Genomic DNA, 20,507 nt, shown 5'->3' on the forward strand with positions numbered 1-20,507 from the left:
ATCCAAACTGATGCCCCTTCTACTTGGACAACTTTTTCTTGGACCTCATGAACCTCAGCATTCTTTCTACTTCCATGGTATTCTCAGGGCTGACTTACTCATTGGGAGAGCCAGGGTAGCATAAAGGTTAAGTGTACTTGAATGGAACCAAACTACATAGGTTCACATCCAGGCTGTACTATTTACTAGCAATGTGACCAAGCAATGTGACCCTGTCTTCTCTGTGCTTTGGTTTCTGCATTTGTAAAATGATGACAATAGTAATACCTATCTTTTTTTTTTTTTTAAGACAAGATCTTGCTGTTGCCCAAGCTGGAGTGCAGTGGTGTGATCACTGCTCCATGTAGCCTCAGCCTCGAACTCCTAGTCTCAAGCAATCCTCCTACCGCAGCCTCCTGAGTAGTTGGGACTACAGGCTCATGCCACCATACCCGGCTAATTTTTTCTTTTTTCTTTTTTCTTTCTTTTTCTTTTCTTTGTAGAGACAGAGTCTCACTATGTTGCCCAGGCTGGTCTCAAACTCCTGGGCTCAAGCGATCCTCCCACCTTGGCCCCCTGAAGTGCTGGGATTTCAGGAGTGAGTTACCGTGCCTGGCCCCTACCTCTCTTGGAAATAATACTTACCTACCTTGCCGGGCTATGAAATGTAAATAGGTAAAGTTTAAAATAGTGCCTATACATAACAAACACATTCACACATACATGGGTATATGTCTATTTATATTTGCTATTATTTTTATTAATAATTTCTCCTCCTTGCGTTCATACCCTTTGTGTCCTCTCTTCTGTTCTAGGCTATTCCATTTCCTCCTTCTGGTGCTCTCTTATTCACCTGCTCTGTCCATTACACCTTCAGCCCAATTACTCTTAGAAGGACCTGATTTTGATCATCTTCATTAATTGTGAACTCAGGGTTCAGCTCCCTTCTCTTGATTATTTTTGAGGCATCAAAATACTCTCTGCTATATCAGAGGAGGCTGGCCTGGGCCATAGATGGGAGGGAGGAAGAGACAGAAGACCTTGGTTCAGGTCTGGGCTCTGCCACGTAGAGCTGCTGGGTCTTCATAAGATATTTACCACCCTGAGCCTCTTTCCTCACTCTAAAGATTGTTATAATTATCCTTCTATCTAACTTACAAGGTAGTTGTGAGGATCAAATTAACCCAAATTGGTTTCTCTCCCTTGCAGCAAGCACCCTGACTGATGGAGTCCCTACCTCCTGAGGGTGAAGTCACATCACAAGAGGCTGGAGGACCAGGCCTAGAAGAGGGGCATCAGGAACAGGCAGTGGCCATGAAGCAGGCAGGGTCTGCTTGCTGCTGCTGTGATGAAAAGTTTGTCCTTGCATCTAGAATTACTCATGCAAGATCTAGAGTTCCAGGAGAAGGCATCACCCTGGCTGTGCCTTGGTCACTGAGCTTAGCCCCTGACTATACCAGGGGTGGGAAGAGTGAAGATCGGGCCCCTGTGTGGGGTGTTGGTTCCAAGACACCATACAGAAGCAGTAGGAGTATGATCCTCCCAAAGCTGTTGAGGGAGCTATCTGGAAGATCAAAATATGATAAATGCCCATTGGAGAGAGTAAGCCACTGTTCTTCAAGGGGATGTGTGTTTTAAAGGCTGTATGGTTGAGTTTCCAAATGAATGAAAGGGCTTGGCAGTAGAAACCTTCATAGGGCCCCCAAATCATGCCTTGTACCTAGCTGGCTCCTGGCCCACCGATAAAGCCATCTCGACCTCACAAGCCACAGCTGGGTTCTTTCAATCCTTTGGTGGCTGTTGCTGAGTTCCAGGCAGCCAGCCCTTGAAGTGCCCCATCTGAGCCACATTTGCTGGGTCACTCATCCTCTGTGTTCCATGCCAGTTCATTTTTGCAGACTGGTTTGACCAGCAATTAATAGTGACCTCCTGAACTGTGTGACTCAGTTCAAACCCTCCCCAAGAATGTGTCTGCCTGCCTCCATGAAGACTCTGAGATATGGCGGTGAGGGGGGTCTGGGTGACTAGCCACCCTTCCATTCCACTGCTTTAATCCTGCAAGCCATGCTGCTTCTCATCATGGCCTCAGTTATTTGGGATGTATCACAATTCTTTATTCCTGGCCCACACTGGGCTCCCAGCCTCTCTGCAGGGAATCATAGGCATGTTATTTGAGAGGCAGCGAGGAAACCAGAACCCGGTATTAAACTGCAAGGATACCACACTGGCATCCTTGAAGGAGTTAACTCTAATTTTTGTCCCCTGAATTCCCAGCTGAGATTTGAAGTCTGCTTTCATTGCGCTTGCCTCAGAGGTGAGGTGCCCCTCAGAGTTCCCTGGGAGGGCTGCTGGACTATGAAGTTACATTTAGGGAACTGTTACCCTTTGCTTTTAGCTCCTGACTTCATGGGGCCAGTGACTGCCTTCAGGCAAGCTGGAAATGAGTTCCTGGGGATCCGTAAGTACCAAGCAGGGCCGACTCTCTCTGCCTCAGCTGCTGGCTGCGGGGAATGTTTTTCTCCTTTGCTCTTTATTTACTGCCATGGATATTTTCCAATTAAGCTCTGTCCATGGAATTACACCATGGCCACCCAAGTCTCTCAGAAAAGACTGCTCTTTCTCTGGGAATGTCTCTCTCAGTCCCCTCATGTTGGAGATGTAATTTGACGTTTTAGAGCATTTTTCCCCCAGTGCTTTTAGAAATGAGCTATGCCATTTGGTGGAAGAGCAAATAATTACAACATATATACATTGTTACATGCAAAATGTGAGGCGAGATGCAGACATGTGAGAGGACTCCCTGGCCTTGGAGCTCAGGGCTGCCGAGCGGCCAGTTGAAGGAGGACAAGGACGAAAAGGGTAGATTTGAAAACTTCAGCTGGGTGGTTTCTTTCAGAAGCCAAGAAGAGGTGTAACAATCTGGTCATTGTTTAGGGAGCAGTAAGGGAGGTGGCGGTGACTGGGGGGAGGAGGGATGGGGCAGGAAGGAGGGGCTGAGGGGTGGGAAACTGCATTGCGGCCTCCAGCTCTAACAGTAGAAATAGGGCGCTGAGTTCTCACAAAAGTGATTGAACAAAGGCCTCAGAATTTCTCGTATTGGCCTTAATAATCTCAACAAAATGTTTCATTCAGCTGCAATTAGCCACATAATTAGATAGCTAAGTTTAGGGGAAAAAAATAAAAGGTATGAAATAGTCACAGAACATTCTGACCACAGTGCTTCTCAGATCATTCACGTGGTTCCTCTTTCCTGAAACTAATCATTGTCCCTATTCCTTCTTTGCTTTCGCAACTAAACTTGCCTCATAATCCTTTAATTCATTGCTCTTGTCCAATCTTATTGATCTCAGCTCAGCAAACTTATTTAGGCTGGTTTTGCCCTTAAAAAACAATATCTCTAATAACATACAGCACAGAATATGATTTTCTTTTCCTTTTTTTTTTTTTTTTTTTTTTTTTTGAGACAGTCTCTCTCTGTCGCCCAGGTTGGAGTGCAGTGGCGTGATCTCGGCTCACTGTAACCTCCACCTCCCAGGTTCAAGCAATTCTCATGCCTCAGCCTCCCGAGTAGCTGGGATTACACGTGCACACCACCACACCCGGCTAATTTTTTTGTGTTTTTAGTAGAGATGGGGTTTCACCATGTTGGGTAGGCTGGTCTTGAACTCCTGACCTCAGGAGATCCACCCGCCTCAGCCTCCCAAAGTGCTGGAATTACAGGCATGAGTCACTGCGCCCGACCCAGAATATGATTTTCTATAACTGAGACACAATATTCCCAAACACACTTTTTTCTGGTTTAATCAGGGAACTCTTGTCGAATAGGCAAGGTTGCATCCACTAAACCAGTGGTTCTCTAGTGTTGTTCCTGGACCAGCAACAACAGCATCACCTGGGAGCTTGTGAAAAATGGAAGTTGTAGGTCTCTGTCCCAGACTTCCAGCATCAGAAACTCCGGAGGTGGACTCAGCAATGCGCATTTTAACAAGTGATCACCTCCAGGTGATTCTGACACACGCTGGAGTCTGAGATCCACCGTTCTGAAAGATCTTCCAAGAATCTTCTATTGCTTTATATTGTCTTGGCATCCGGGAAAGCCCTTAGTGTATGACTGCAACCTAAGAGAGGTGTGGAAGGGAAATTGACTGCACACGAGATCTCTTAGGATTTCATTCCTAAAAGATTTACAAGTTGAACTTTTTTAATGTCAGGAAGGAAGGCACATCCAGAGTGGTGTGTTAGAAGGTGCCCTGAGAACCATCTCCTCTGAGTTGTCGTCTCAACTTGGTCACCAAGCAACCATGGAACCCTACCAGGTAGTAGCTTCGCTCTGCTTATCATTTTTCTCACCGGTAAAAAATCAGAAAATTGGAATGGATGATCTTTTCTTTTTCTAACAATCTTTGACATGTCTCTTTTTGAATATAGAGTTGCCAGTTTTAGCAAATAAAAAATGCCCAAATTTTTTAAAAGTATGCCCAAATTTCAACTTTCAAATTGAATGTCAGATAAACAATTTTTAGTGTGTTTATGCATCTATCTATCTATATATATATACACACACACATACACAAATAATATATATGGACATGGGATATACTTATACAAAGAAAAAATTCATCATTGGTCAGGTGTGTGGCTCATGTCTGTAATCCCAGCACTTTGGAAGGCCAAGGTGAGAGGATCATTTCAGCCCAGGAGTTCGAGACCAGCCTGGGCAAAATAGGGAGATCCTGTCTCTACAAAAAATTTAAAAATTTGCTGGGTGTGGTGTGTTCCCATAGTCTGTGCTATTTGGGAGGTTAAAGTGGGAGGATTGCTTGAGCCCAGGTGGTCTGGGCTGCAGTGAGCAGGATCATGCCACTGCACTCTAGACTGGGCAACAGAGTGAGACCCTGTCTCAAAAAGATTAAAAAAAAAAAAAAAGAAGTTATTCATTGTTTACTGACATTCAGATGTTACCAGGTGTCTTGCACGTGTATTTGTTAAGTGGGGCATCTCTATTTGAATGCCAATTTTAATCAGAGATTGTGTCAATAGCAAGGGCCTGATCCAAATCTCTCCCAGAATGCGAAGGACCCTGCAGCTGCAGGGAGGGGCCACAGAGGGAGCCCCAGATGGCGGGGGTCAGAGATGCAGGGCTCTGCTTCTGATCTAACCTTGGGTAAGTCATGTCCTCTCACTAGGACTCAGTTTTATTAAGTGTACAATGAGGGGTACTGGACTAAATTATCTTCAAAGTCCTGCCCATCTGCAAATGTCTTTGAGTATTATGTTTGGCTTTTTCACCACTCTTTGGATCTGTGAAAGGCATTTCACTGTCTTTTTTCTATTGTTTTACTTGTTAGAAAAATGGATTGGTCATGTGAAAGTTAGAAAAATAAATATTTTGGAGCTTTGAGCTGAACCCCTTGAAAATGGTGCTGATATCAGAAAATGGCTTTGGTAGAGCGATAGCTCCTAACTTTGATATGTAGTGCCTGCCTTTGAAAGCCTCATCATTTTAATTATCATAATTTAACATCAATATCCAAATTTTAGATGGAATGAATAATGCCGTATTGACCATTCTTATAAGCAGAGCTTTCCATAAATACCTGATTATTTCCTAAGATAGATTTCCTGAAAATGGGGGTATAGGGTCAAAGGTGAAAATCTCTAGGGGAAACCTCTCCCCTTATCTCTCCACTCCTCCCTCCATACTCCTTTTAGCCTACCCCAAGGAGGTCAAGGGGGATCTGCACTGTCATATCCTAGATCACCAACAGGCCTTGTTTTCCTGGTCAGCACACATGGCTAGGGTGAATTGCTATGCAGTCCCATCTCCCTCTCTTTCTTTCTCCGGAGCTGCTCTTTCCACCTGCAACTGGACCCAGGGCTACTGCCCATCATAGGTCTAGAGCCTAAGTGGTCCCTATTCTGGCTCCTCTCTTCAATAGGGGCAGCTGTCATTCTCCTTGGATTCCAGATTAGAGGTCCCTCATGGAGCAGCTTATATCCTGCATGGGTTCAAGGCTATATAGGCCTAATTATTCTCCTGAAAAGGAGCACTCCATGTGATCCAGCATAGGTCCTGGAGTTCGAATCTCAGCTTTGGAGCCAAAGCCTCTCCTAATAGCAAGGAATTGCTTTTCCTCACTTTGCTTCCTTTGTGCATTTCTTCCCTGTGGGTGATACATGGAGAGGAAAGTGTTCTGGGCTAAAACACCATTTGTCTACATCTCATAGCCAAATGCTCAATCTCCAACAAAAGAGATTTAAGGCTACTTATAATTTTTTTTGCCTGGTTCTATAATGAGCATTTATTATTTTATAAAAATAAAAAAGTTATTCATTAAAAAAAAGCCCTATAATTACTGCCAACTGATAATTTTCCCCAACTCTACATTTTTAGAGGAACCAGAATACAAGCCGTTGCTCCCTGACTGACTTGCTTTGTGTATTGGATCAGGTATACGATTAATAATGGATGGTATTTAGACAATAAAGATTTTCAAATGTGTAAATAGGTTGTACTTGGTCTTGTTAGAAATGGAATGAAAAGGAGAAAAGCCTGAGGAGAGAAGGCATTTAAGAAAAAAAATAAGGAACAGAGAGTGGGGCTCTCTTCTCAGGGAGTGTATGTCCCTTTCGTGCAATAACTTTTAGATGCTCAGGGAGAAGAGACTGGGAAACTAAAGTCTAGCCAAGAGCCATCATGTTGGCCCTCAGACTCAGAGCCATTCATCCGAAATCATTAAGTGCCCTGGAAGGTGGATAAAGCACTTGCTCTGAAATTAATTTGCATTTTTATTGTGTCACTCTAGTGACTTTCTCCACCCCTCTGTAAAATTCTCTGCCCTAGTTATCTAAATCTGATCAACATTTGCATGATTGAGCCCTGGAGGCTCTTCAGCCTTGTTCCCTGGAACAGGAAGAGAATTCAGCAGAGGGATGACAGCAGACAAAGGCAATTGCAGGCTTGAACCAGTAGGATGCTGGGAGACGCTATTCTGGAAAGTGTTTCTCCTACTCAACTCAAGTGCTACAGTCCCGAGGTTATTTCACTGAGATTGGCCCTTTCTAATTATTTGATTTTTGGCTTACAAAGGAAGTACTTTTTGAACTGTCAAAAGCCTCAGGGTAGTAACCACTAAAGTAAGTTTGGCTGAGTTCTCTGTGCAGAGTTTGTTCGTAGGAGAGAAATTGGAAGTTTGTTGGGTTGTTGGCTTGCTTAAATGCTTGAAGGAAAATGAACTACTAGGAAGGTTTAAAGGGGTTCTAAATTTTGTGTTTGTTTAGACTGTTGCCAGATAACCCATTGAGAAATAAAGAACAGTCAGGGTTGAGTAATTCTTTTCTCAGGCGCACTGCTGAATCAAATAGTCCTTAACAAAGAAAATACATTTTTTACATTGTTGAACTATTATCAGCCCAAATATTAATCCTTCTTTGCATAATTTTGTGTTCTGAGTAAGATCATTGATATGTTATCTCTTTCAGTCTTTTCAACAGTTCTATGAGGTGAGCAGTACAGATAAGGAAATTGAGGGCTTTTGCAGTTTTGCAGATAAGGAAATTGAGGGCTCACAGTCAAGTTAAGTGGTAAAGCTGAGATCAAAAGTTGGGACCTCAGACTCCCAGAACAGGGTCCTCCTGGATTAGTGGGGATGACCAAAATCACACACACACACTCAATTTCCTTGATGTCAGTGGTAATGGTTAGAAGTACTGAACTTAGCCGGGCACGGTGGCTCAAGCCTGTAATCCCAGCACTTTGGGAGGCCGAGGCGGGTGAATCACGAGGTCAGGAGATCGAGACCCTCCTGGCTAACACGGTGAAACCCCGTCTCTACTAAAAATACAAAAAACTAGCCGGGCGCGGTGGCGGGCGCCTGTAGTCCCAGCTACTCGGAGGCTGAGGCGGGAGAATGGCGGGAACCCGGGAGGTGAAGCTTGCAGTGAGCCGAGATCGCACCACTGCACTCCACCAGCCTGGGCGACACAGGGAGACTCCGTCTCAAAAAAAAAAAAAAAAAAAAAAAAAAAAGAAGTACTGAACTTAGATAACATTTGTTTTAAACACAACCTTACACAAGCAATAAGTCATTATGAAGATGAGTCCAAGAAGTTCAGTGAAAACACTGATGGAGACTGAATCACTTTCATAGGAAGATAGGCTGAAATGATTATAACAATTTAGGCTCAATGGGAACAGATTGAAAGGGATTAATGAAGGAAACTTGGCTTTCATTTCAACATTAGAAACCAGATGTGGGCTAGGCACAGTGGCTCAAACCTGTAATCCCAGCACTTTGGAGGCCGACGTGGGAGGACCACTTGAAGCCAGGAATTCAAGATGAGCCTAGGCAATGAAGTGAGGCCCCATCTCTACAAATAAAAAATTAAAAAATTAGCCTGGTTGTGGTGGTACATGTCTGTAGTCCCAACTACTTGGCAGGCTGAAGCAGGAGGATTACTTGAGCCTAGGAGTTCAAGGCTACAGTGAGCCATCATCATGCCACTGCACTCCAGCTTGGGCAACAGAGTGAGACCCTGTCTCTTAAAAAGAAAAGAAGAAGAAAGAGAGAAACTAGATGAGACCTCTTTGAAGGTTAGGTGATGTTTTAGCACAAGCATAAACAGGGTCATGAGATTCATTATCAACTGAGGTAGCCCTGCCTCTTAAGAGCTAGAGAAGATTTTGCTCAAACACTCCACAGCTGGTAGAGAGTCTAAGCTCTTTGCCGATTTTTGCAAATTCCCAGATGTTCACGTCCTCATGGTCACCTCTGGATCTCATTCCTTTCTTTCGGTGAGTTACTTGAGCTTATGAACTTTATACTCTTCCACACTGGGTCCACCCACCCTGATAGAGAATGTAGTGAATTTCTTTGATTTCCTTCACCCCACTGCTACCAAGATAGCAACAAAACATAAACAAAAATTTGATCATAAAGGCCTGTATTAGTCCATTTTCACACTGCTATCAAGAACTTTCTGAGACTGGGTAATTAATAAAGGAAAGAGCTTTAACTGACTCACAGTTCCTCATGGCTGGGGAGGCCTCAGAAAACTTACAATTGTGGTGGAAGGGGAAGCAGACACCTTCTTCACAAGGCAGGGGGAGAGAGAGTGTGTGAAACAGGAACCGTTAAACACTTATAAAACCATCAGATCTCGTGAGAGCTCACTCACTATCATGAGAACAGCATGGAGGAAACCGCCCCCATGATCCAATCACCTCCCTCCCTCAATACATGGGGATTACAGGTCTCTCCCTCCTGTAATCCCTCCACACGTGGGAATCAATTCGAGATAAGATTTGGGTGGGGACAGACAGCCAAACCATATCAAGGCCTTTGTTTGTATAGCAATTTTCAGGAAAACCAAAAGTATTTAAATTGCAGAAACACAATGTTAAATTGCATAGTACACCTTCCTCTTAGTAAAAGTCATTTTGGCCAGTGCACCAGTAGATGTCTCACTGGCCAGATTCCCTACATATATGGTGTCCCAACCTGTGTCAAGTAACTAGATCCCTCTCTGTCCTTCAGTCTCTTTTCCTTTCCCCTCCCCTGTCCCCATGAGATTGCCCCCAGGAATTCCAAATTCTTCTTGTTATTTATGGAGACCTACACCGCAACTCTCTTCTGCCCATGCTCCTTCACCCAGCATCAGGCCCAAATCAAAAGCCATTACTGTGCTCAGATGAAAAATAGGGTTCATTACCATATCAGCATGGAAGACCCTGGCCCCTCTAACTGTCATACTGTCATAGCGTCCATACTCCTTGAAGGCAGTTATGATTTTAAAAAGCATTTTCTCCCTTTCTTACAATATTATATTCTCAAAATATCAAGGAATCCCAGAAGGTTTTAGACTCAGGAAGTTGGGAGTTAATGATTACCTTGAGCATCCCTAAGGTGGTCAGGCTCATATATGGCCCCAGGCATGGCCTGTTAGTGGTATTTCCACGCACTGCTTCAGGGCTCAGTGGACCACAGGGTTGTCTCCACAGGGATTCTCAATTCTTACCTTGTTACAGGAACAACACCTGAGGATGAAGGGGTAACTGTGTGGTGGGGGTGGAGAATATAGGGAATTTTATGTTCTTCAGGAAAATGGTTCTCGACATGCAACGAACCCTCCTAACCTGTTAGGGACTAATCAGAAGTTAATTAGGGTAATTATACAGTGAGAGAGTATGTATGAAACAAGCCCAAAAGAGTGAAAAAAATTAGACATCATATCCATTTATCACATGAGATACTTCACTTTTTATCTTATAAAGGTAATTTGAAAATCCTAGTTTTTAATTTTCTTTGTAGCTGAGTTCTGAAAGTGTGAGAATATTAATAAGAAAAAAGTTATTTAAGCTGGAAATGCCCCAAATGCACTGTCATCTGGAAATATTAAATCAAAAAACTTAAGCTGCTAGCTTGAGAATTTTGTTTTTCAAAGTTTATTGTTCATAGTCCAGGAACTTATTTATATGCAGTATTTGAGACATTGAGTAAATACGTTAAGGTGAGAGTCAGAGCCTTTACTTGATCCAGTCTGTCTCCCCAGTTCAGGTCTATACTAACAAAATCATAGCATAATGATCAATGTCAATGTCTTTTATTAACTTTGTCAGTAAAAATTAGTAGAATATTTTTCTGTGCTGTTACTATGATTATAGCTAATATGTTGAGTGCCTTCTAGGTGCATGTTAGATGCTTATAGGCTATCTTTTTATCTTTAAAATTTTTATTATGAAAAATTTCAAAAACACATGACAGCAGAGCCCCCCATCCCCTGTACAAAAACATCAGCCTCCTATTCTTTTTATGCATTCCTTTCAACATGTTTAATGAATTATTTTAAAGTAGATATCAAACATCCTATTTCATCTATAAATACTTTCATCTATAAATACAATATGTATCTCTAAGAGATAAGAACTTAAAAAACTTAACCCTGAAACTATGTCACAACCAACAACATTTACAATAATTCCTCAACATCATCTAAAAGTCCATGTTCAAGTATTCCTGATTGTTGAAAAAAATGTCTTTCATAGTTGGTATGTTCGACTCAGGATCCAAATAAGGTCTGTACATTGCCTTTTGCTATCATGTCTCTTTTAACTCACAGCAGTTCCCTCTTTTTGTGTATGCCACTTATTTTTTAAGTAAACTGGATAATTTATTGTGCAGGTTAGAATTTCCCACGTTAAAGCCTTGACTGACTGCATCTTTGTGGTACTGCTGACAGTGTGCTACTACCTCCTGTATTTCTCGGGTGGATCTAAAACTTGATTGGAATTAGGCTCAATTCCAATTTTTAGGCTCAATCTGGGGGAGGGGCAAGAATACTTCCTGGGAAGTGGTCTGTATTCCCTATCACATCATATCTGGAATGCACTTAATGACTGGATGTCCCACTTAGTGATGCTGAGGTTGATCAGTGGGTTCAGGTGAAGCTAGGTCCTCATCCATTCTGGGGTTCCCTGTCTGCCTTTCACCTGAATGATTTTAGCAACCACTGATGAGCAGTGCCTATATCTACCATTTTCTTAAGGTTGAAAATTTTGATTTTTCTAGTTCTGTTGTTCCTGCAATGATTAGCTATGATTCATTTATAAAGGAGAATTTTCCTCGTAAACTCTTTGCTTTCCCTGAAAATCAGGATAAATCCTGAAAGACAGAATAAATGCTTGATTCTCTTCATATTTATCCATTCTCAGTATAATGAGTTGGTACCTGAGCAATCTCCAAAGATGACCAGTGATGCTTTTACTTTTTATTATTATAAGCCTGTGGAATTGCATAGGTTTTATATGTTTGAAACCATTGCATTTATTTTTCTTTTTGATGAATATATACTCCACCTTTGACTAGTGAGAGCCCTTTGAAATTGACTCCTGTGTCGTTTTGACATGACCCTAGAAGTCTTATAGAGTAGATGTATTTCCAAAATCCTGAATGTTAAACGCATTTTTGCAAATTTTAGAATTACAGCATCATAGAGTTGAAAAAATCTTAAGGATTGTTTAGTCTCCTACATAAATAAAAAGTCCTTTCTCTGTTATCCTTGTCTTAAGGCTGTGGAGCCTGTGAAAATAACGGAAACTCCCCAGCTTACGAGGCAGGGTCTGCCATCTATGGGATATTCCGGTTGTCAGGAAGGATATTCAGTCTGCTTCCGACTCCCACCAGAAAGGATGTAATTATTTTATTTTGTGGATGCTGTAATCTAATAATGTAGGTGGAAATAACATTAAGTTTTGGGGAAATCAGGTTACATGGTGGGACCAAACCAAGCTGCCATTTAACTAAAACCCTCTTTACAAAATGAGTGTATATGGTTAAATAGTTCAAACAGTAGAGTAGAATGTAAAATGAACGTTAGGTTTCCACCTCCATCACCAGGCCTACTTTCCAGAAGTTATCATTGTTAGTTATTTTTTATCTTTCCAGAAGGTTTCTGTATACATAAGCATATATAGCATTTTTTTTAAACAAACAGGATCCACTCTATTTTTTAACTGCACTTTTTCTTTTTAACTTAGTAACTTGGATATCTTTTCATATTAGGACATGTAGATCCACCATAATGTTCCCAACGGCTGCAAAGGTATTCTATCTGTGAAGATGTTTCTTAATTGACTTCACCAAAATCTTATTGATTAACTTGTATACATCTTTGTGTAGTTTTGTTAGTACATCCTTAGGATAAATTCCTGGAAGTCTGATTGCTTAGTAAAAGTTCATGTTTTAGATTGGTAGGTATTACCAAATTATCTCTCAGAAAGGTTACAAAACGTGTCTTTACATCATGCTTCCTCTGCTGTTAACACTGGAAACTATAAAACCTTTTAATGTTTGCCAATCTGTAGGTGAAAATGACATCTCATTTTATTTTGCATTTTTATCTTGAAATAAGGCTATATTTCTTTTTCTGTAAATTTTATATTCAAATTTTTCTAGTAGGCTTTTTGTTTGTTTTAGCTATCGACTTTTAATCCTGTTTGTATTTTAAGAAAATAGGGAGCAAGATGGCCGAATAGGAACAGCTCCAGTCTCCAACTCCCAGCGCGAGCGACACAGAAGAACGGTGATTTCTGCATTTTCAACTGAGGTACTGGGGTCATCTCACTAGAGAGTGCCGGACAATCGGTGCTGGTCAGCTGCTGCAGCCCGACCAGCAAGAGCTGAAGCAGGGTGAGGCATCGCCTCCCCTGGGAAGTGCAAGGGGGAAGGGAATCCCTTTTCCTAGCCAGGGGAACTGAGACACACAACACCTGGAAAATCGGGTAACTCCCACCCCAATATTGTGCTTTAAGCAAATGGGCACACCAGGAGAATATATCCCACACCTGGCCGGGAGGGTCCCATGCCCATGGAGCCTCCCTCATTGCTAACACAGCAGTCGGCTATCTAACCTCAAGGCAGCAGCGAGGCTGGGGGAGGGGCGCCCGCCATTGCTGAAGCTTAAGTAGGTAAACAAAGCCGCTGGGAAGCTCGAACTGGGTGGACCTCACAGCAGCTCAAGGAAACCTGCCTGTCTCTGTAGACTCCACCTCTGGGGACAGGGCACAGTTAAAAAACAACAACAACAACAACAAAAAGGCGGCAGAACCTCTGCAGACGCAAGCGACTCTGTCTGACAGCTTTGAAGAGAGCAGTGGATCTCCCAACACGGAGGTTGAGACCTGAGAAGGGACAGACTGTCTGCTCAAGTGGGTCCCTGACCCCTGAGTAGCCTAACTGGGAGACATCCCCCACTAGGGGCAGTCTGACACCCCATACCTCACAAGGTGGAGTACACCCCTGAGAGGAAGCTTCCAAAGTAAGAATCAGACAGGTACACTCGCTGTTCAGCAATACTCTATCTTCTGCAACCTCTGCTGCTGATACCCAGGCAAACAGGGTCTGGAGTGGACCTCAAGCAATCTCCAACAGACCTACAGCTGAGGGTCCTGACTGTCAGAAGGAAAACTATCAAACAGGAAGGACACCTATACCAAAACCCCATCAGTACATCACCATCATCAAAGACCAGAGACAGATAAAACCACAAAGATGGGGAAGAAGCAGGGCAGAAAAGCTGGAAATTCAAAAAATAAGAGTGCATCTCCCCCTGCAAAGGAGCGCAGCCCATCGCCAGCAACGGATCAAAGCTGGTCAGAGAATGACTTTGACGAGATGAGAGAAAAAGTCTTCAGTCCATCAAACTTCTCAGAGCTAAAGGAGGAATTACGTACCCACAACAAAGAAACTAAAAATCTTGAAAAAAGAGTGGAAGAATTGACAGCTAGACTCATTAATGCAGAGAAGGTCATAAATGAAATGACAGAGATGAAAACCATGACACGAGAAATACGTGACAAATGCACAAGCTTCAGTAACCGACTCGATCAACTGGAAGAAAGAGTATCAGCGATTGAAGATCAAATGAATGAAATGAAGCGAGAAGAGAAACCAAAAGAAAAAAGAAGAAAAAGAAATGAACAAAGCCTGCAAGAAGTATGGGATTATGTAAAAAGACCAAATCTACGTCTGATTGGGGTGCCTGAAAGTGAGGGGGAAAATGGAACCAAGTTGGAAAGCACTCTTCAGGATATCATCCAGGAGAACTTCCCCAACCTAGTAGGGCAGGCCAACATTCAAATTCAGGAAATACAGAGAACACCACAAAGATACTCCTCCAGAAGAGCAACTCCAAGACACATAATTGCCAGATTCACCAAAGTTGAAATGAAGGAAAAAATCTTAAGGGCAGCCAGAGAGAAAGGTCAGGTTACCCACAAAGGGAAGCCCATCAGACTAACAGCAGATCTCTCAGCAGAAACTCTACAAGCCAGAAGAGAGCGGGGGCCAATATTCAACGTTCTTAAAGAAAAGAATTTTAAACCCAGAATTTCATATCCAGCCAAACTAAGTTTCATCAGTGAAGGAGAAATAAAATCCTTTACAGATAAGCAAATGCTTAGAGATTTTGTCACCACCAGGCCTGCCTTACAAGAGACCCTGAAGGAAGCCCTAAACATGGAAAGAAACAACCGGTACCAGCCATTGCAAAAACATGCCAAAATGTAAAGACCATTGAGGCTAGGAAGAAACTGCATCAACTAATGAGCAAAATAACCAGTTAATATCATAATGGCAGGATCAAGTTCACACATACAATATTAACCTTAAATGTAAATGGACTAAATGCTCCAATTAAAAGACACAGACTGGCAAACTGGATAAAGAGTCAAGACCCATCAGTCTGCTGTATTCAGGAGACCCATCTCACATGCAGAGACATACATAGGCTCAAAATAAAGGGATGGAGGAAGATCTACCAAGCAAATGGAGAACAAAAAAAAGCAGGGGTTGCAATCCTAGTCTCTGATAAAACAGACTTTAAACCATCAAAGATCAAAAGAGACAAAGAAGGCCATTACATAATGGTAAAGGGATCAATTCAACAGGAAGAGCTAACTCTCCTAAATATATATGCACCCAATACAGGAGCACCCAGATTCATAAAGCAAGTCCTTAGAGACTTACAAAGAGACTTAGACTCCCATACAATAATAATGGGAGACTTCAACACTCCACTGTCAACATTAGACAGATCAATGAGACAGAAAGTTAACAAGGATATCCAGGAATTGAACTCATCTCTGCACCAAGCGGACCTAATAGACATCTATAGAACTCTCCACCCCAAATCAACAGAATATACATTCTTCTCAGCACCACATCGCACTTATTCCAAAATTGACCACATAATTGGAAGTAAAGCACTCCTCAGCAAATGTAAAAGAACAGAAATTATAACAAACTGTCTCTCAGACCACAGTGCAATCAAACTAGAACTCAGGACTAAGAAACTCAATCAAAACCGCTCAACTACATGGAAACTGAACAACCTGCTCCTGAATGACTACTGGGTACATAACGAAATGAAAGCAGAAATAAAGATGTTCTTTGAAATCAATGAGAACAAAGATACAACATACCAGAATCTCTGGGACACATTTAAAGCAGTGTGTAGAGGGAAATTTATAGCACCAAATGCCCACAAGAGAAAGCAGGAAAGATCTAAAATTGACACTCTAACAGCACAATTAAAAGAACTAGAGAGGCAAGAGCAAACACATTCAAAAGCTAGCAGAAGGCAAGAAATAACTAAGATCAGAGCAGAACTGAAGGAGATAGAGACACAAAAAACCCTCCAAAAAATCAATGAATCCAGGAGTTGGTTTTTTGAAAAGATCAACAAAATTGACAGACCGCTAGCAAGACTAATAAAGAAGAAAAGAGAGAGGAATCAAATAAATGCAATAAAAAATGATAAAGGGGATATCACCACCGACCCCACAGAAATACAAACTACCATCAGAGAATACTATAAACACCTCTACGCAAATCAACTAGAAAATCTAGAAGAAATGGATAATTTCCTGGACACTTACACTCTCCCAAGACTAAACCAGGAAAAAGTTGAATCCCTGAATAGACCAATAGCAGGCTATGAAATTGAGGCAACAATTAATAGCCTACCCACCAAAAAAAGTCCAGGACCAGATGGAATCACAGCTGAATTCTACCAGAGGTACAAGGAGGAGCTGGTACCATTCCTTCTGAAACTATTCCAATCAATAGAAAAAGAGGGAATCCTCCCTAACTCATTTTATGAGGCCAACATCATCCTGATACCAAAGCCTGGCAGAGACACAACAAAAAAAGAGAATTTTAGACCAATATCCCTGATGAACATCGATGCAAAAATTCTCAATAAAATACTGGCAAACCGGATTCAGCAGCACATCAAAAAGCTTATCCACCATGATCAGGGCTTCATCCCTGGCTAAGGCTGGTTCAACATTCGCAAATCAATAAAGTAATCAGCGTATAACAGAACCAAAGACATGAACCACATTATTATCTCATAGATGCAGAAAAGGCTTTTGACAAATTCAACAGCCCTTCATGCTAAAAACGCTCAATAAATTCGGTATTGATGGAACGTACCTCAAAATAATAGAGCTATTATGACAACCCACAGCCAAATCATACTGATGGGCAAACTGGAAAAATTCCTTGAAACTGGCACCAGCCGGATGCCTCCTCACCACTCTATTCAACACAGTGTTGGAAGTCTGGTAGGGCAATCAGGCAGAGAAAGACTCAAGGGTATTCAGTTAGGAAAGAAGAAGTCGGGCTGTGGCCAGCTGTAAACCATGGCGACACGAGTCAGGAGATCGACCCTCTGGCTACACGGTGCACCCGTTCTCTAATTCCAAAAACGGGTGGTGGGGCTGGTAGTCCCAGCTACTCGGAGCTGAGGCGGCAATGGTTGAACCTGGAGGCGAGCTTGCAGGAGCTGAATCGGCCACTGCCCCAGCTGGGCACAGAGGGATTCGTCTCAAAAAAAAAAAAAAAAAAAAAAAAAAAAAAGAAGAAGATCAACTTGTTCCCTGTTTGTCAGCATGACATGATTGTATATTTAGAAAACCCCATAGCTCTCAGCCCAAAATCTCCTTAAGCTGATAAGCAACTTCAGCAAAGTCTCAGGATACAAAATTAATGTGCAAAAATCACAACCATTCTTATACACCAGTAACAGACAAACAGAGAGCCAAATCATGAATGAACTTCCATTCACAATTGCTTCAAAGAGAATAAAATACCTAGGAATCCAACTTACAAGGGATGTAAAGGACCTCTTCAAGGAGAACTACAAACCACTGCTCAGTGAAGTAAAAGAGGACACAAACAAATGGAAGAACATACCATGCTCATGGATAGGAAGAATCAATATCGTGAAAATGGCCATACTGCCCAAGGTTATTTATAGATTCAATGCCATCCCCATCAAGCTACCAATGGCTTTCTTCACAGAATTGGAAAAAACTGCTTTAAAGTTCATATGGAACCAAAAAAGAGCCCGCATTGCCAAGACAATCCTAAGTCAAAAGGACAAAGCTGGAAGCCTCACGCTACCTGACTTCAAACTATACTACAAGGCTACAGTAACCAAAACAGCATGGTACTGGTACCAAAACAGAGATATAGACCAATGGAACAGAACAGAGTCCTCAGAAATAACACCACACATCTACAGCCATCTGATCTTTGACAAACCTGAGAGAAACAAGAAATGGGGAAAGGATTCCCTATTTAATAAATGGTGCTGGGAAAATTGACTAGCCATAAGTAGAAAGCTGAAACTGGATGCTTTCCTTACTCCTTATATGAAGATTAATTCAAGGTGGATTAGAGACTTAAATGTTAGACCTAATACCATAAAAACCCTAGAAGAATATCTTGGTAGTACCATTCAGGACATAGGCATGGGCAAGGACTTCATGTCTAAAACACCAAAAGCAACGGCAACAAAAGCCAAAATTGACAAATGGGATCTCATTAAACTAAAGAGCTTCTGCACAGCAAAAGAAACTACCATCAGAGTGAACAGGCAACCTACAGAATGGGAGAAAATTTTTGCAACCTACTCATCTGACAAAGGGCTAATATCCAGAATCTACAAAGAACTCAAACAAATATACAAGAAAAAAACAAACAATCCCATCAAAAAGTGGGCAAAGGATATGAACAGACATTTCTCAAAAGAAGACATTCATACAGCCAACAGACACATGAAAAAATGCTCATCATCACTCGCCATCAGAGAAATGCAAATCAAAACCACAATGAGATACCATCTCACACCAGTTAGAATGGCAATCATTAAAAAGTCAGGAAACAACAGATGTTGGAGAGGATGTGGAGAAATAGGAACACTTTTACACTGTTGGTGGGATTGTAAACTAGTTCAACCATTATGGAAAACAGTATGGCAATTCCTCAAGGATCTAGAACTAGATGTACCATATGACCCAGCCATCCCACTACTGGTTATATACCCAAAGGATTATAAATTATTCTACTACAAAGACACATGCACACGTACGTTTATTGCGGCACTATTCACAATAGCAAAGACTTGGAATCAACCCAAATGTCCATCTGTGACAGACTGGATTAAGAAAATGTGGCACATATACACCATGGAATACTATGCAGCCATAAAAAAGGATGAGTTTGCGTCCTTTGTAGGGACATGGATGAAGCTGGAAACCATCATTCTTAGCAAACTATCACAAGAACAGAAAACCAAACACTGCATGTTCTCACTTATAGGTGGGAACTGAACAATGAGATCACTTGGACTCGGGAAGGGGAACATCACACACTGGGGCCTATCATGGGGAGGGGGTAGCGGGGAGGGATTGCATTGGGAGTTATACATGATACAAATGATGAATTGATGGGTGCTGACAAGTTGATGGGTGCAGCACACCAACATGGCACAAGTATATATATGTAACAAACCTGCACGTTATGCACATGTACCCTAGAACTTAAAGTATAATAAAAAAAAGGAAAAAAAATAAAAATAAAAAAATAAAACTCATTTTAAAAGTTATTTTTGAAAAATAAAGAAGCCAATAACATTTTTTAAAAAAAGAAAATAAAGTATTTGCTTTTTATATGCATTGCAATTATTTTTTCTATATGCATTTGCAATAGTATTTTAACTTCATGATTTTTTTTGAAAAGGTAAAGTTTGAGGTTTTATGTCATAAAGGAGGAGGAATTCCTATTCCAAGATTATATATAAACAATCATCCATATTTTATTCTGTCAATTTTTGTAATTTCATTGTATACACTTTAATCCTGGGCCCATCTAAAAATATGTATGAAGTGGGGATCTAATTTTAAAATATAGTTGTTTAAGTAATTCATCATATCACTCCTGTGATATGAAATGACACCTTATTTTCATGAAATAAAGACATTTCCAGACTCAGAAAGTTTACCACCCACAGATCCTCTCTGAAAGAATTACCAAAGAATATTCTCCATCAAGAAGGAAAATGAACCCAGAACACAGTAAAGGGATGAAAGAAGTAATGCTACACAAACAAAAAGTAAAACATATAATAAGCATTGCTTATAAAATATTATTTTAAAAAATAATTAGATCTAAAACTCTGGATAATAACATGGGTAAGTGTGTGTAAGTTTTCAGGAGCAGTGGAAAATAAAATCATATAATGTTCTTGTCATGTCTCAGGGAAAATATGTGGTGATTAGTTTCAGGGTTTCTGAGAGAATAAACTTAAGTATGCACATGACAACTTTAAAGATAATTATGCTTACTACAGTGGCTAAAATTTAGAAGTATGACAATACCAAGAATTGACAATGATGTGGAAGAACAAGAATGCTCTGGCACTCCAGCCTGGATGACAGAGCAAGACCCTGTCACTAAAAAATAAATTTAAAAAAAGGAATGCTCAGACATTTGTTGGGGGAAGTATATATTATGTCCACCTTGAAAAACAGTTTGGATGTTATCTGTTAAAGTTGAAGATTCTCATATCCTGTAATTGAGCACTTTTACTCCTAGGTGTGTGTGTGTGTGTGTATGTGTATATTAATATCTCCAAGGGAAACCTGAGTACCCATGCAACAAGACACATATACAAGAAGGTTC

This window comes from Rhinopithecus roxellana, chromosome 21, assembly GCF_007565055.1.
Source record: "Rhinopithecus roxellana isolate Shanxi Qingling chromosome 21, ASM756505v1, whole genome shotgun sequence".
In the NCBI taxonomy this organism is placed as follows: Eukaryota; Metazoa; Chordata; class Mammalia; order Primates; family Cercopithecidae; genus Rhinopithecus; species Rhinopithecus roxellana.